The sequence below is a fragment of the Schistosoma haematobium genome, chromosome ZW (genome assembly GCF_000699445.3).
Source record: "Schistosoma haematobium chromosome ZW, whole genome shotgun sequence".
Taxonomy (NCBI): Eukaryota; Metazoa; Platyhelminthes; class Trematoda; order Strigeidida; family Schistosomatidae; genus Schistosoma; species Schistosoma haematobium.
Window position 1 is genome coordinate 26,342,983 of NC_067195.1, and position 12,381 is coordinate 26,355,363.

The window sequence follows — 12,381 nt, forward strand, 5'->3', positions numbered from 1 at the left end:
CGTAAAGGTCAAGAATGGCTAGCGCAAGTCATCAGCTAGTCAAATCGGTGGTGGCACTGTATATTTTTCCGACTTAGCGTTATCGGCACATGTTTAATATCATATTTGTTCTTTACGGCCTTCAGTAAAGCCACAGTATCTAGATATCATGAACTTTAATCCTCATTAGGCATAGTGACTTCAAAGTAAAGTAGAAGGTAACTACATCCCATCCAGATCGCGTAAACTGCTTACGTCTGAAGAGATGGGGCTGAATATTTTTCTTGCTTCTGATGAGACAGGTTAGGGAACCCAATGACCGAAGCATTAATTAATTTTGCCAATGCATGAAAATACCGACATCTTTTAGAAGAATTGGAATTGATATTTGAGGGAAATATTCGAGTATAAGTCTCGATTAGGTATGGTGCAGGACTTGAAACATTTATTGAAGAAAATTTTAAGCCTCTGAGATGTAATGGAATGCATAGAACCATCCAAATGGCTGATAGATCGGAGTATAGTTTTATGAAAATCGATTCTTCAGAAATAATGATGGTTCTTTCCCGCCGATGATGTACTGCTATCTTTCTTTATGTCAGATTTGTATTAGTACACTCTAAAGGTCTTCTGTCTCTTAAACCAAATTTTCAGAAAATGTCACTCACACATCAAACTGTAGAACATTGACGTTACTGTTTGTTACTGGTTGATGTTTTATTTCGTTAGATAGCTAAAGTGACGACAACCTTGACAGTCTCATCATTTATTTGATACAGAGGAGAAGCGGTATGGGACCAAAGACTATACATCACATAAGAACTCATAGTAACGTATTGTTTATTGTTAGTTTGTCATGGTCGGCACGACGATTTCCCAACCCCAAATCGTATTGCACCCGACACTTTGTTTTTTATAATTTCCCTACACAAGTCCATAATGAGATCACGGATCTAACGTTATGTTCATCTTCGTAAACATCATATGAAAGCGGTTAACACTTTTGAGTTTCTACTTAACATCTCTAAAAAGAAGGTTGTCAACACAGAAGCGGCTAGTATGAAGATAATACTGCCTCTGAACCAGTAGATTTCGTTCGTGGATGATAATGGCATACAGGTATTTTTAAAGATGACTCAGAGATAAAAGAGGAGGGCGATGATTGCCAAAGACGTGTTTAATTGAATACGGAAGTAAGAGATAATAGACCTTCTAAGATAGTTAAAACCGGAGTGTATTTTCTTTACAGTTCATGCGGTATTTTGGCAATGCGTGACAAAGAGATTTCAGATGGTTTATAAACGGTGAAAAAACTAAGTCAGATATATCATATGGAACTACTAGGTGGTTCCGTTAGATTTAAGACTATGGTCTTTGTCATTTAAGGTGTGCATGTTGCTAGAATAACAGAGTAATTCTAGTTTATTCGGTTAGTCCTGATATAACTGCTTATCGTGACTTGTCTTATTGGGGATATCAGTATGTCTTTTTAGATCCTTCGGGGAACGAATGAAATCTTACCAAAGGAATAATGTGTACATGGAGTGACCATGACTATATGTCCAATCCACGCGGTTTCACTAATGTTTCGGAGTCTCTTTTTATTGATTTTCACCATTTGGAATCTACTATCCAACTTACATTGTAAATCTACGTCAGTGAACATTCAGCCTTAAGAACGATATAGCCAGGGTTCAATATTCTCCTACTGTCAAGTCTCTTTCAAATTCCACCCATGTAAGTACAGAAATCATACTAATTTATCTTTATAACTGAATGGGATTGCCTTCCACTATGCTTATAATACCGTTCCAAGGAAACTTCATTCAGTATAGCTTCTAACCAAAGTAAGATTTACTAAAGCTCTTCGTAGGACAACATATTGCTGCAGAAACGCCCTTTAGTTTAAAACAAAAGATCTTCACCTGAGATCATGACACTATATGCGGAGTTTATGATATTGTCATTTCCTTACATCGTCTGTTTGTCCAGTGACACTACCACAGTTTTCATACTTAGATTTGTTTGCATTCTCAAATCTTACTATAGTGACAACACCCTTGTACCATGATATGGACGAATTCATTCAACACAAACTGTATAATCAAGTATTAAATTTATTAGTGAGTGAGTGATATTTTCTGCATCGTGAGTTTTGCGATTCAGATATCAAACCAGCTTTAGAATGTCTATATATTGTATTTATCATGCGTGTGGAAATACGAAAGCATAAATATTTTAGATCACCTAAAACAGCACTGGCAATTTCCAACATATAAATGACTTAGCGATGTTATACATGCCACCACGTACATATCACAGTTGATCGCACACTAAACAACTTACTACCTAGCCAGTTTAACTGAATGTCTAATCACGCCGTCGTTTTCACGTATTCCCGGTTTAGACAGTGGAGATAACCTGTAAACAGGAAACACCATCGTGAGATCTGTCTGTGGACTAGCAGCGATTTACAACATTACCATAAACATGAGCCGGCAGTGGCAATCTATGGTTACGAGTAATGTTCTGATCGGTGATTATTTGGCTTTCAGTTGTCATTCTAACTTTGACACTCATCATCCTGTGAATATTACCTCTTTGTTGAATATGCATCATACATCATGCCGCCTATACTCATCAACCTTTGCAGACCCGACTAGTAACCGACAATGAACCTCATGTCTTTAAATAGTTATTCATTTTCTCCACTGACATGCTTCCATACTGTTGATAAAATCCGTGATGCCACACCAGGAGTCATGACAGGAATGAACGTTAGGGGGAGATTATGGATTTACATGAGTCAGTCGATAACTCTCTGTAGTTCGACTTGACTGTGATCACCTCTCCTCCGTGCCGAGATTTTAAAACCAAGCAAATTATCGCATTAATATGGTAGACAATTAAATGTAGACACAAGGATGAAAAGTATTCCCTTATTCATGGTGAATGCGTACCTTATCGTTCTCAGGATACAAAATTAGCGCCAAAACCAAAGACTCGTTACGCACTGTTACTTCCAGATTGTTGTGCCTTATTGCCCTTCAAAATATTGCATGGCAACATTGCTAACCAAAATACCGACTTTTAAGATCTTGCCCCTGTGTTGAACCAACGACGCGTTCGCTAGCCCTAGCAGCCTTGCGTCAACTCTGACTCCTCTCTGGTCTTCTCTGTAGCAATTTTTCACCTAATCCAGTCCATTTAGTTCAGAAAACAAATGAAAGCCACTGCTGTATGAATTGTTTATTTTAGACATACGTGGTTTATATACAAACAGACCAAACCGCATCACTCCATAAAATTAAAAATAATAATTAAACAAAGTCAAGTCAAAAGTGGCTATGAGTGTGAGATTCAGTAACCGATGAATTGGGAATAAATTAAGAATGGTAAATCGTATTGCAGTAGCCATTGGGTGAAATGAAAGCTTATGACAAAAAGTATAATAATATATATGTATGTATATATAAACCATTTACTTGATAATCACTTCACTAAACAAATATAATAATTGTCCATAACTTCTGATAGTTATTGTTATTATTATTTTAAACTTCATGTACAACCAATATCTAGATCATGCGTTGAGTTAAGTAGCTGAACGCTACATTTATTTAAGTGAAGTGGTAGTTTGTAGTGACGTCCGACAAATAGTAGTTACGTCTGACTCTAGACAGATGGGTTATCAGGGTCACTTTGATTCTGCATTATACTTTCCCACAGTGCTTTGGAACCGTGCTGGGAGCTTTAGATGAGATTATTGACAAGTGGGTGTTTAATTACTATCTTAGCTATCTTCTTTATTGCTCTATATACAACAAAAGTCATGTCTATGAGATGATTACTTTCAAAATTTACTGAAAATGCTGATTTAGTTTCCTGAATTATGTGTGTTTTTCTGGTGGGTAGGGTCATTTGTGGTAAAGAATAACACTAGAAATAGTTCAAGAATTACGAGACACATCATCACTTTCACTTAGTATGGCCCTAGCTGGTATATTGTTCAGTTCTTCAGTGTAATAGTGTTTTAGCGTGTTAATTGGCTTGGAGACATTCTGTAAAATGAAGTCTGTTCAAGTGATTTCCCAGGAAAGTATTGAGACCGATCTAACGGATTTCGTTCATCAGTGAGACAAAAATGTGCGCTAAATATTTCCGAATTAAGTTTGGGAGCTTCGTGCACTTGATGTTTTTTATTAAATATGCTCCCTCCTTTTGTTTAATAACATCTAAGTCAATCGCTTAGTGTGGAATAGTCATGATTAAGTTTGATAGAACTTTTTAACTGCCGGACAAATTTTCGTATACGTATTTCCTCTGTATGAACACGTCTTTCTGACGGCGTGAATATATGGGAAGGTTTTTGAATATATGGAATTAGGTAGCATGTATCCAAAAATATCCTCGTATGCGGACCGATATTTACAGATTCTTAGGCTGTGGACGTATAGTCTACTGCTCTAATAATAGACCTAATCCTAAAATTGTACATTTGCCATGATGTAACTGCCTAATATATAAGATCTTACGTAGAAGTCATATCACTGTCTACACTGACTCATCGTATCGTATTAATTACCAATATATGATGGAGAACACTATCAGGCTAGAGATAGAACGATATATTTAATGAGTAAAATCATGTTGTACAGATCGACCACGCCTGAAAGGCCGAGCCATGCCGTTCGACTAATTTGAAATAATTCAATGCATTGTTCCCGCCTTCCTGTCGTTGGGTTTTTCTCTGCGCTAAATGTTGAACATCTATTTTCCCATGTGTCTCGTTTTGAGCATTGAGGATTGTGCGGTTAAAGCCCAATGCCACTACAAGGCATCCAAGATCTCCATTGTTTTAAAGATGCAGCCCAGACAAAGGTAGTACTAGCGTTATAAATGAATATGTTAGTTTTGTGGTGGTTTTCTCGGTGTGGAAAGCATCAGAACAACTGTTTCTTAGGTAACCATAGAAGTTTGTTCGATCAACCTACAGCTAGTTTCTACAAAGCGAGGTAATCTGATGTTTGCCAGTTGTGGTTTTTCTGCTGAACAAATAAGCTCGTCTATGAATGGTAAGAATGAAGCTGACGTGAATTTTGCTAATAATATGCGCACTTTGCCTACCATGGGTTAGGCTGGTGGCGAACATATCTGAATAAAAAGAAAGATAACCTCAGGGATTTCAGAACAAGAAACACACTACATTTTTTCTTTTTAACCCACCACTTCGACTTAGATTGTAGTCATACAGGGATATACTTAATTCGTAAACATCACTAATGTTTCATGTTTCAGTTGGCGATGGTTGATAAAGGGATTCAAATAAGGATACATCTGTCCTTGCTACAAACTGACCGAGGGTATAAGACCTACTAATCAAATGGCATTATAAGTTGAAATAGGTAAAAGTATCTCCAGTTAAAGAACCATTACAGCCCTAGGGAGTACGATATGGGTTTAAAAGTTGAGGGTTTAATGTTTATTTATTAGTTCATTCTGTTAATAACAGAGACCAGAGGGGTACACATTTGGAGGGGTTGTAAGCCACACGTATGGGATGGCAATACTGTTTATCTGCGATTGTACAGAACAAGCAGGGTTTCTGTTATTTGAAATGATTTGAACTGGATGCTTCTACTGAGGTGCCAAGTAGGTCTACATTCCAAAGACGTCTATACGAGCTGACTGTGCATCGCACCTCTATTCAAGACATAGTTTCGATGGTAAAGCTCATATCCTGGAATATATTTTTTTGAAACAGTGTTAACCTGTGAAATATGTGGCATATGTAACCGGCCTCTGTTATAACAATTTTTCTACTTGTTGTTAATTTCTAGTGAGTTGGCTGGTAATGTAGGACGTTGCAATTTTTCTTTCTGAGAGTAGTCTTCCGACTGAAGGAGATTACAGGAAGATTACACGGTATCGGAGAGAATAATCTGTCCACTACTGATGAGAGTGTCATGGGGAAATCGGGTTGAGCCTTATAGGTTGCCTCAACCGATGTTGGAGATTTAGTGTGTACATGACAGCCGATTCAAACATGCAAAATCAAAAAGTGATTCGTTAATGTAGCAGCCTATTTAACCAAAGGTAAAACAAAACAAAGACACTATCGGCCAGCGAATACCGAAAAAGAAGTGATACAGTAGACGAAACACAGCTGTAAATATTTGTCTACACCAACCCCATCCTAGATGGAAGAATAAACATAGTGTACGAAAACAGACAAGTGAGACAGGGAGCTAGGCACTTAGTGAAAGGTGAAATATTAATGTCATGTAGCGTTCTACACGACAGATTCCTTCGCTTGCGCGCATACACAAGAGTGTATACAGGAGGATTTGACAACATCATATCGGATTCAATATGTCTGTAGCCTTAGCAGACATCAAAATATTTTGATCTTAGTCTTTACCAGTGTCCTCACACTAAATAACGTGTGTATTGGGTAGTGGACATAATATTGTCACATGTAGCCTTGATGTATAAACCACAGCCAGTAAACGTAAAATTGTCATTTCATGGAAGCTATCACAGGGTTGATTGGAAAAACTTCCAAATCACCTTAGAAGCGCTGATTGTGGAATCTTCTTACTATAAACAATAACGACACTAATATATTCCTTCACAACACCAGAGCCCAACCGTTAGAATATTAGGGACATAAGTTTTCTAAAGATTATTATTATTATTTGCAAACAGCTTATGGGTTCATAAGCGTTGTGAAGAAACCATTTCGCGTTTCTTTAAAATGCAATAATGAACAAGTTTCAATAATGTTAGCACTATATTTGCCATATTTGAAAAAAGAGAGTAATAGTAATAGAATAATAACAAATCAGGTTCTGTGTAATTGAGAAGAATATTGAATTGAGTTTAAAGAAGGAAATGGAGAAAATAAGGGAATAGAAATAAAGGAGACGTGAAATACGCAAACAGTCTAATAGGCGTGTTTATGAACACAGAACAAGAATAAACGACTGTGTGTATCGTTAAATTAGTAACGAAAAATAATTAAGAAAAAACTACTTATTATTGTAGTAATATATGACTCTACAATAAATGTTTGTGCAGTGATAGTTTGAAGAGATGCTATGAAAGTCCCAATTGAGTGAAAAGGATAATGAAATATCAATATGTATGAATCATATATGCACAGTGAAGATAAAACGAGTCTGAGAAGATAAGTGTAACACAATTTATTGTCTTAATTACAACCTTTGTAATCTTAAGAATATTTATTTAGAGAGAAAGAGGAGAAAAGAGAAGCGGATACCTAGTGAAAAGGTTCATCCATGATAATAATAATAACTGTGTAGTGAATATTGACCTCAGACGGAAACCAACAATTTAGAAAAATAAAATAAATCCTTTAGTGTACTCGGACAAATACACGTAGATTTATGTAATAGTACACAAAGTTAGACCGGATATTAGTATAAAAATTTGTGCAATAGTAATCAGGAATAATGCTATGAAAGTCACAATTAATAATGTTATTAGGTATGTAATTAAGTATGTTTAGAAGCATAAGAAGAGATAAAAAGAATATCTAATGTATCGGGGATCAATAATGATATTGATAACGGTAATAATGATAAACACGAACATAACCAGACTTCATGATGGAAATAAAATAAAATAGACGTGAAAAGATTTAAAGGTTTTATTTTGCTTTTCAAGCAATTAAATAAATGACGGACCTTGTTTGTATAAATCATTATTGAATACATTGATATTCAATAGGTGACATAATCCACTTTCGGAAAGAAAATCGTCAAGGAGACTTCTGAACCGGGTTGTAGTTTCACTGCAACGGAGGTTCACTGGCAGTCTGTTCCACATGGTTGAGTAGCGAATAAGGAAAAAATTCTGACGTAAGTTTGTGTGGGTTCTTGGAATCGCTAGAATGTTCTCCTTATTGCGTAGATTGTGGGATGATATTATAAGGTATGAAGGGGTGGATACGGAGGAGTAGGAAATACCGTTAATAAGCCGGTAGATAAAGGCAAGATTTAATTTGATACGTCTGATCCAAAGAGGTTCTAAGTTGAGTTGTTGACATCTTTGGTAATAGTCTTTGTCGTCGGAATACCCCAGAACAGTCTTGGTGAACCTTCTTTGAACACCTTTAACTTTAATCAGGTCATTATGCCTGCAATTGCTATGAACTTAAATGCCATATTCAAGAATGGGTAAGATACATTTTCTGTATAATAACAATCTCGATTCGATATTATTGAAGTTTATCATTATCAATCCGATCAGCTTTCTAGCTTTGAATACTTGAGATACAATGTGTTCAGAAAAGTTCGGACTGTTGCTATATCTTAAACCCAAGTAACGAACAGTGTTGAGAGGTTTGAGTGTATGTTTATGCATAGTCAGATTTAAGTTAAGGCAGCGGCCAATGTGAATAAATCCACTTTTGTCAACATTAAGTGGCAAATACCACGAAATAGTCCACTCGTACAACTTGTTTATTTCATCTTGGATTACCGCTGAAATATAGCTTTCTTTCGTGGGACAAGAGAATGAATAAACTACTTTCAGGTCATCAGCAAAAAGGAAAGGTTTACCATACTGAAAGAGGGAACACACATCATTGATAAAAAGGAGAAAGAGTAATGGACCAACCACACTTCCTTGTATAACCCCACTGGTTACATTCACAGGTTTAGAGTAACAAGATCCAAAGTGAACGATTTGGCTACGTTCTTCTAAAAATGATTTGAGCCAAGATAAAAGGGGATTCTGTATGCCAAATGAAAAGAGTTTTAGAAGAAGAAGCTTGTGTGAGACACTGTCGAAAGCCCTACTAAAATCGAAGTAAAGAACTATCACTGACTGACCAACATCTCTTTTCTGGGTAATTTGATCAAAAACTCCAGGTGCGATGTGAAACATGGGCGTTTAGTCATAAATCCGTGTTGGGATGGGCTAATCAGACTAGCCGAAAGTAAAAATGATAATAGCTGTTTGTGGATGATTTTTTCCATGGTCCTCGAGGGCACGGATATTAAATTAATTGGCCTATAGTTAACAATATCACTACGTGATCCTGTCTTGAATCTAGGGGTGATAAGATATGTTTTCCATACAGATGAATAGGTCCCATATTCCATAGATAGATTGAAAAGTTTCAAACAAAATAGTGGGAATTCTCTACTCCCATACTTCACAAATGATGAGAGGATGCCGTCAGGTCCACCATCATAAGACGTTTTTAGGGCAGCTATGGCCTGCTTGATGTTGGAGGATATAAAATCAACTTTCGATATGTGTCTGGATGTCAACATTGGAAATGTGATGATAGAGCTTCCAGTTCCGGTTTTGTAGCACTGCGAGAAGTACTTGCTGAATTGTTCACGAATAGTATTAGGGTCGTCAATAATGCTTCCGTTGTGACAACGGTAATAGGTTTAGCTTGGCCAAAGGAGCATCATACGGAAGCTTCGCTATTCCGGGAATCAGCTTAGTTGATGTTCTCTGAACCTTTTCCACAAGCTCACTATCTTTTTTTAGGCAGGGGCTAGCCGTTTGCATGCAATACTCAAGCTCAGGACGTACGAACACTGTATACAAAGTCAAAAACGTTTTAGCGTGGACATGACTAAAAGCTCTACGTATTGACCATAAGGTTCTAAAACCTTTGGCGTCTATTGCACGGCAGTGAGCAGTAGTCTTTAAGTCTTGACTAACGATAACTCCTAAGTCATTATATGTCTGGACGACGGGTAGCTCAGTGTTATTCATCGTGTATGTATCTGTACCTTGATGACCGATATGCATCACAACACACTTGAAAGTATTTATCGGCAACTGCCATGTTTGAGACCATTCAGATAATTTCTTCAGGTCAGTTTGGAGTTCTTAGCTATCACCCTCACATCGTATCGTTCTCCATATCTTGACATCGTCAGCATATAGCAAGACCGATGATGATAGGAGACGAGGAAGGTCATTTACATACAAGAGGAATAGCACTGGCCCCAAAACTGTACCCTGGGGCACTCCACTAAGCACAGTTCCCCAGCTAGATAACTTTGAGTTCACCCGAACCCTTTATTGACGCCTAACTAAGAAGTCTTTTATCCACATAAATAGATTGCCTCCAATCCCGACATTTCTTAACTTATATAACAGCCGATTGTGCGGAACCTTATCAAAAGCTTTGCTGAAATCAATGAAGGCTACGTCTACAGGTAACTTTTGGTTCTTAAGTGTGCACCAGCTTTCACGAGCCACTAATAAGTTAGTGAGACAGGAGAAACCTATTCTGAAACCGTGCTGCTTCTCCGAAAGGATCCGGTTTTCATCGATGTACTTAAACAGCTCCTTCCGAATAATCTTTTCTAAGATTTTAACAACCACACTAGTGAGGCTAACGGGTCGGTAGTTCTCAGGTTTGTGTTTCGTACCTTTTTGAAGACAGGACTTACTATGGAGCTCTTCCAGTCTTTTAGTAAACGACCCTGCGTTGCGGATAGATTAAAGCATATACTCAATTGTTTCGCAACGAAGTTAGATAACCCCTTTAATAGCCTTGAACGCAATTCATCGGTCCCCGTGGATTGACCTATGTCAAGCTTATTTAGCAGACCAAACACACGAGTTCTTTAAAGGTCACACTATACAGCGTATGTGTAGGGGATTTGTATGCGCTGATGGGAAGGGTGCTTCTGTGGTATATGCATTACTAAAGTAGTTCGAGCACGCTTGAGCTTTACCAAAGTCGTCCTCCACCAGAGATGCGGCAGTACTGTCTCCCCATGGTGCAGGAATATTTCCTCTTCTTTTTGTCCTTTGATTTATATAGGAATACAAGCATTTAGGACATTCCATGGATTCCTTAACACTTTTTCTTCTCAGAACTTTCTAGACTTACGGAGGGTTGAGGCACAGGTATTCCGGGTTTTTGATACTGAGATTTTGCTCATCAGTCCTCAGCAACCTAAATCTATCCCACATTTTTCTTCTCTTACTGAGAAGGATGCGGACCTCCCTACTGAACCATGGTGGAGAGTTTCTCGGCCCTCTTGGTACAGTCCACAGGGATTTAAGGTGCGGTAACTTTCAAATATAAATTTCGAAATGCGTCCCAAGACGTTTCAATTGGAGACTCTGGGCCTATTGTCCAATCTGCTAACGATGCTGAGTGCGTGATATCTGGTATGTCTGTTTTCAAGACGTTAGGATTGGATTCAGCTAACGCGTGTTCGTGATTGAGTTATATGAAAGTCGAAAGTTAAAACTGCGTGATCACTTTTACCTAGGGGTGGCATGTAATGGAGGTTCGCAACGTCACCCTCATAGTGAGTCAATATAAGATCTAGTAAGGATGATTCAGTGTTCGGGTCGTACCTAGTCGCTTCTTTCACATGTTGCACTAGGGCACATGTGATAACCCCATCAACTAGTTCCTGCTCGAAGGAATTTTCTGACGATTCAGTTGGCAGATTTTCTCAGCCTACCATAGGTGCACTAAAGTCCCTTAGGATTAGACATCGACCACTTTGTGACCAAGTATTGAGACTGCTTAACAGGACTTCATTTACCTCACAGCTTGGACTGCGGTAGACCAAACCAATCAGCAGTTTTTGCCCCTTGCATTTCAAGCGGCAACTAATTAATTCACACGTCTCACTCTCATGGGATGCACTGTCGATAATGGCAAATGGGATAGCGTTCCTGACGAATAGAGCTACTTACCCTCATTTACGCTTTTGTATTCTGTCGACCCTTACCAACGTTCGAAGATTTGAATACTACTTTGAGAAGTCTGGATTGATTGGGCTTCAGGTTCGCTAGACTACCCAGTCTGTACACCTTTAACAAGGTGACTCCGGGGGTATTTTGACGCATGAGTTGACTAAGTAGCTGTTTTATCAGCACAATGTCATGTTCAGAATGGGTTTTTGGTTCAGAGCTTTCACTTTCCTTGATTCTACGGAAAATAGCTGATCTGTCACTGTGATCAGCCTTCGATTTCTCGACTACTTTTATGGGGCAGGATTTCCTTTTATATCGTTGTGTTGTTTTTTCCTTACAACCTGTACCCATTCGTCAACGTTGCTTGGAGAGACAACCACAGTCACGTCAAACATACTGTAGGATTCCGGAGATTTGTCGATGACCTGAGAGGTCAGGTTATGTTACCCGCCAGAAACCGATTGGGCCTTGCGATTGCGGCTTCTAGGCATTTCCTGCTGGATACCATTAAGAAGACAGGGGAAAGAAGAAACTTCTTTTCTTGAGTTTTTAGTTAAGACAGACCTCATAGAAGACTATTTCTCCTCCCTTGTTTGGTGTGAGTCACCTGTTTTCGAACCCACCTGAGCTTGCTACATACCAATTTGCGTGTTGACAGAGCGAGTACTGTTCGATGTGTCCCGA